The sequence below is a fragment of the Haliaeetus leucocephalus genome, unplaced genomic scaffold (assembly GCF_000737465.1).
Source record: "Haliaeetus leucocephalus isolate CR32 unplaced genomic scaffold, Haliaeetus_leucocephalus-4.0 Scaffold577, whole genome shotgun sequence".
NCBI lineage: Eukaryota > Metazoa > Chordata > Aves > Accipitriformes > Accipitridae > Haliaeetus > Haliaeetus leucocephalus.
The window spans coordinates 7,268,963-7,275,519 of NW_010973013.1; positions in this window are offsets into that span (position 1 = coordinate 7,268,963).

Here is a 6,557-nt window from a genome sequence, read left to right on the forward strand (position 1 = left end):
ACTATTACATTTGCATTGGTCTGAGAAAGCAGCATTTGTCTTGTTCAGAAGCAATTTGCTTGGAGGGATGCTGGCACACGCTTGCCCATGTGACGAGGCACATCCAAACCTCAGAGGACGGCTCAGCAGCCTCGAGAAGGAAAGCACACATCCTCTGGAGTAGTCAGCTGCAGGCTTGACCAGTGGGAATCCTGGGCAGCTTCGCTGTGTTGAGAGTATCACTGCTGTCTGTGCTTAGTGGGGATGCTGGAGAACAGGGAATACTCCCTGATTTGGTATATAGCCTTGGCCAAGCATTTGTGTGAGAGCTGTTTTCCCACTGCAGCCAAGCCTGCTCTATCCTGATTTGGGATGCCATGATCTCTGTAAGGGCTCTGAAGAAGCCATGCAACCTCGTGCCTCTGCTTCCTTGCCCTGCTGCTTGGAACAGCCCACCCTTCCTCACTACACCATGGGTAGCAAATGAGCAGAGGGGTCTTGATATTAGTTCTTGTTCTGAACAGCCATTTTTTTCATTAGAAATGCAGTGTTATGAGTAGTTCAGATCTTCTTCCATGTGCACAGCCTGCATGTTAATGTTTTGGCTGCACAAAAGCAGCTGAAAGCCTGTAGTAGATGTAGCTTTTTGGAAAGAAAAGTACTATGCATCCTGAGCACAGCACTGCTGTTGGTCTATTTGCCTCTCTTCTCATGACTCACTGTGTTTAGGGCTGGTGTATGTTCAATAGTGCATTTTGGCTGATCTCTTTTGGCAAGGCTGTTTCAAAAGCATAACCTGTTAAAACCCTGTGAGGGAAACATAACGGCTGGTCTAAGAACAGTTTTGGCTACAGTTTGGCTACAGCTATGGGATACCAGTTTTGAAAGCCCTGGGGAAGAGAACGATTTTACACATCATGTTAGGTATTTAGAAAGATTTTGCTATTCTCCTAGATAAATCCAACATCTCCTCTGTAATGCTGAGTGAATCTTCTGTCCTCCAGACAAAATCCATTTGTCCGTGAATCCATTACCTGGCTGTGCTTGATCTTCCTTCACACCTGACTGCTTTCACACAGGTAGCAAGCAGCTCTGATAGCTGTTTCTGGTGATCACTAGTAGCCACTGCTGCTGGCTGAGAAATGCACATGGTCTGTCAGTGTTTTTGTCCTTTCTCTGAGCCTCCTTATCTTGTAGGTGCCTTTGACCCAGGCTGGTATGTCTTCTATGCCTTGTCCTAACTGTTGTATCTCTTTGGGTTATGACCTGCTCTTTCCCGTGCATCTGTTGTGGGTGGCTGTGCCATCCCGGTGGTATTGCAATACTATGAAATATATATCTGAACACAGAGGAGTGCTAAGAGCTTGTGACGGAGAGCAGGCTATTCCCGGGAGGCCTCTGGGTGGCAGTCAGAGCTCCTGGGCAGACCCATCCATGTATGATCCCTGCAGTGGGAAAGCTGCTTGCGAGTGTGTTTAATAGAGCGGCTGGGTGCAGCAAGCTCAAGGGCAAGTCACTGACCAAACCAGAGCTGTTCTGAGGTTATCTGCCCAGGGATTAAGGAGTTAGGCACTCTTCCAAGGGCTGATTGGAGCGGGGCATGCCTGATAAACGTACATACAGAGTGACATGGTGGTTTAATGCAGTTAAGAATGGACTGCCTGTCAGTTGAGAACAGCGGGGGCTGTTGGGGTGGGCTTTCTCTCCTGTGAGGACAGGAAAAATGAACAAATGAGGTGCTCCAATTCAATACAGTGGTGCTGAGCTCCCATCTAATGTGCTGCACTGGCAAGGCCTGTACTAGCCTCTTTGAGCAGAGGCTGCAGTCTGTCTTGAATGGCCATCGCAGGGGGCATGAGCTAACTAGGACACAAGGCTGTGAGGAGGACTCTGGGCAGCTGCGAGCAGCCGGCCATGAAGACAAGGAAAGGTGGATGTATCTACTTGCAGGACTCTGTTTTCTTCCCTTTGCCTCCCATTTGTCCTGACTGAGGATGCCGTCTTGCTCTTGGTAATGTATACCCTGCCAACACTGGCTGTTCCCAGCATGTCTTTGCCCTCTGTCCTCCTCCCATGTAGTGTGGCCAACTTGCTGCTGTGGGGAGAAGGAACCCCTTCTCAGCATGGGCTTTACGTTCCTTTGCTGTTGTAATCCTTGGAGGAAGATGAGTGTTAGCTGGTCCTCTAGAATGTCTGAGCTTTGGCCTTGGGTTTGGTCTGTCTGGAGGCACTTGGAAGGAGGTGGGATGATGGAGGGGGCCAGGAATAGTCACATGAGAAAACAGTCTGGATTTCCTAAGGCAGGCAGAGCCATAAGCTGTGAAATGCTTTTACAGGAAATGAAGTGACACAGCAACCTGGGATGTTTTGTCTTTCCTGTCCCTCATGCTTTGGGGTTTCCTTTGGGAAGGTCACTTGGGAATTGGGATGAGTCAAACCTACTGCAATTTGCAGTAACAGAGGTCTGCTCTAGATCGAGCAGCGTGGCAGACATTTGCTATTGGTAGCAAGCTGCTGTCAGCCAGGGTGGTGGGGAACCAAAATGCCCCTCTCATGGCAAGGGGAGGATTGCTGGTCAGCACCAGGGCTGTTGTGCTGCACACTGCCTTGTGTAGCTCAGCTGGGGGACCTAATACACAGCAGGCATTTCATGGCCCTGGCCCTAGCTCTTTCCCTGGGGACCCCAGGAGGGTGTTGTCATGGCCTTTAGCCTCTGCATCCTACTGTCTTACCCCACTTTGGTGCAGCTTGCTTTACTTGTCCTTCCCAGACTGCAGCAGCTGCAGTTGCTTGAGGGCAGAGAGGCAAGAGTGTGCTAGCAAGCCTTGAGTTCTCTGTCACACTTTCCCTTGGGGAAGCTCTCAAAGCAAGCTGCCATCGGCTTTCATCCCAGTTCATCTTAAAGCATGTAATTGGCATACCTACCCATCCTGATGAAGAACCTGCTGCTGTCCCAGTTCATTGCTCCTGTTTGCTGGCAACAGGGACTTGGTTTCTGAAAGTAGAGTAGGTCTCTCCTCCCCTCTGCATGCATCAGTGGTGTCTCGTGCATACATCACTTACTGCCTAGGGAGTATCTTGACTTCAGAAAGCTGTGGCTGAGAGTGCGTTCCAGGCAGTATCTCAACGCTCGCATCCCGTTTGTGTGCTCTTCCCTTAGCACCTGCTTTGGCCACTATCAGAGGTGAGCTTAAGGCTGGACACCCATCTGAGCAGAGGAGGTAAAGCTGCTTTTACAAACTGCTCTAGGTGGCTAGCCAGTCTGGAGGACGAGCTGCCCGGCATGCCCTTCGCCTGGGGTGTCTGGTCCTGGCTGGCTGCCCTCTGCCATCTAGTGGGAAGCTTTATAGGAAATAGGTGCTGCACAACAACTGACCAGGGGTGCAGGAGTGTCCCATAGCTTGTGAGCCCCACTGAACATTTGGTATCTCTCCAGAAGTCCAGTCTCAGAGGTGGAGATCACCTTGAAAGGCAAACCTGAGCTGTCAAAGTCAGGAAAAATATTGAGGAGCTGCTAAACGGCTGCTATTGAAGGTTTAGCCCACGACTGTGCATCTGGTAAGGGCAGTGGTGTTGACAAGGGTGCGTGGAGGGCCAGTGCTTGGAAAGGTGGATGTGCTCCAACATTTGTGGGTGGCATGGGAGCTACAGGCAAAAGCCAGGGAACCTGGCTGCTGCCACTTGAAGAAATCAGTGCAAATGTTCAGGAAAATAATCCTGCTCAGAGAATGAGCTGTCACTCACCAGTGGTCAGTAAGCCAAGCACTGAACAGCCCAGGGTGCCAGCAGAAAAAATGTACCATGCCTGCTCAATGTACCTCCTCAGCCAGCAGCAGTGGTGGGGTGTGTGGTCCTGCTTGGTACCAGGTTGAATAAGGAGGAAGAGCAGAATGAGTGAAAAGTAGGAGCTGCTTTATTTTGTTGCATGTTTAAAAAGCCATGACCAGGAAAGGGAATTTTTGGCTGACTGACCATCCCAGTTAGTGATGGAAAGAAGGCAGCATTTTTGAAGATAATACCAGGAAATGGTGAGTACATCTCACCAGTAAATGACCAGTAGTGGAGTGTAGGAGTACTGGAGTTGCAGCATGCTGTCAGACTGTCCTGTTGGAGCTCATTTTCCTCACTGCTGTCAGTCACTGTTGCTTTCAGAGTGTTACACGGTCATGTTCACCACAACTCGGTATAGAGGAAGTCCTTGAGGTAATTCCACAGCTCAAGAGCAGTTCCTACTTATTCTTTTTAATTATATGAGCAAGTAGATCCAGATTTATAACTTATCTACCAAAAAGTTCAGTGACTTGAGGGGATCACAGAGTGATCAGTTCTGGACAAGACCATGGGGTAGTTGTTGTGGGATTTGGCTGAAGTGTTCAGAGAGGTGTACCGTTTTGATCACTGTGGATCGATCCTGTCCTATAGAGATCTGCAGGGATTAGTGTGAGACCCACTGCTGTCCAGTACTGGCGCTAAACACCCAGCAGTGACACAAATCTGGGTGATGCAGGGATTGGTTAAGTAACAGATCAAAAGAGGGTAATCAGGGACAGCCAAGCTGCTGGGGAGCACCCTTTTAAAAATTGTGTGCTCTTGTGCTGCAAGTAAGTATGTTTAGACTCCCGAACAAGTGTGCTAATCAATGTGGGAAGGATAGTGGTATTTTAGAAAGCACTGTTTTGAGAAGGGGTTGGAGTTGCAGGGTACAAGCTATACCTGAGCTAGTGAGATCTTCTGAGTGCTGCAGGGGGTGAAGAGCAGAGGGTGGAAGGGGGTAACCACCTTCCTACATGTGGTATGGGAAGGACCAGGGGCAGAATACAGGTCTCCCACTGTGTAAAAGAGATCTTGAAAACTGGAGAGGGGTAGAAAGAGAAGAAACAAGCTTTGAAGTGCCTTATCAGAGATAAAAGAGCTGCCCAAGTGGGCAGAGCTGATCAGTATGCACTTAGTCTTCCCTGAGGAAAAATACCAGGTAATGACAGGACTCCTGAGTGCCTCAGAGGGGAGCATGAAGAGCTAATGAGTGGATTAGTTTGGATAAGGAGCATGTTTTTACAGTGAGAACAACTGCCAGGTAGAATTATAATCTTTCAATATCCTCAGATTAAGACTGAATAGCCTTACGGAAGTTTTAATCTTTTGGAGATAACTTTTCCATTCAGGTAACTATCATGACTAGATCAGTGCTGTATGGAAAATTTGAGTAGATGTTCTGTCCTTGCCATATACATTCAAGCCTCATTCTTCTCTGTGGCTTGTCTAGGGACTAGGGACACTCAAAGTTAGCACTGGTTAGTGATGGTGTTAGCTAAGCTTAGCCTCTTTGCAAGCTTTTCCTTAGTACATCTGGTGTAGTTGCTGTACCCCATCTTTCTGGCTAGCACTCAGTCCTGCCCTCCCTGCCCTAGAGGTGGCCTCTTTGTCTTTGGCCACATTCCCCACAGCTCACTCCTCACCTTGCCTAAGTATTTCTGGGGAGCAAGAAGCCTGCCCTAGATGATAAGATTTCCTCCCTTCCTACAAGCGGAGGCTCAGAGGGGAAGGGTGGACAGAGATGGGATCACTGCTTGCAGTGCTGGGGCGCACAGGGTACGAGGGCTTAGGGGGCTGCAGCCCTGGGCTTTGGCTAAAGGAATCCAGGCCATCTGGCAAAGAGGCGGACAGAGCTTGCCTGCGCTCCCAGCTTCCTGACTTCTGGTCTCCACCATGCCCTGCTATCCAAACACAAAGGACAGAGCAGCAGGGTTGCAGTCACAGTCCAGCAAACCTTGTGCACAAGCTAAAATAATTTTAGCAGGGAGGGCAGGGGCATAGTAGGAGGTGCATGCTTGCTAAGCGCTAAACCTGTCCTGCAATACGGCTGGCTGTCTTTCCCTTTCCAGGATCATTCCACCTCTGGGCTGTTCTACACTGTTGCTGTATGTTAGCATAGCAAGAGCAGGGTTTTTTTCCCTTAAAAAAAAAAAGGCAAGGAGGAATAGATTTGGCCCTCAGAGCACAGTGTGTCAGACAGAAAGGTATTTGATAGTAGCCCATCTGTTCTTCAGGAAGGGTGGCCTAAATCTCAGGTACAGCACACTGGTATCTACAAAAGTCCTGGGTACCACTGGCTGCAGCAATGCAGACATTGAGCGTGGAGCACAGAGGCTAGCTTGCAAAACATGAGAGTGCCAGTGTTGCTTGTAAAAACGTGTCTGGCCTGGGCTCCCTGACACATAGTTCCTTGCAAGTAGTCTCCATGGGAGTCCTGCTGCAGGCTTCTAGGCAGGAGGTCGGGGTGGCTGGCTGTCTCACAGGCACTGACTAATGCTTCTAGCAGCAAAAGTAGCTCTTCTCGCTCAGCCTCAGGCTCCTTCATGGGTTTTTCCTGGAAGTGCCACTTACCAGACTGAGTCCCCAGGATGTGAGGTTGTCAGGGTGGCTCTGCTCTATGAGGCTTCCTGCGGGGCTGCTGCCTCCCAGCTTCCCAAGTCAGCTCTGTGTGGTACTGTGCGAAAGAAGAGCTGAGTTGTGATGTCTGCATGGGAACATTTGCCTTAACTAAGTCCAGGATAAGAGTGGATTTAAGTGCTTTGGTT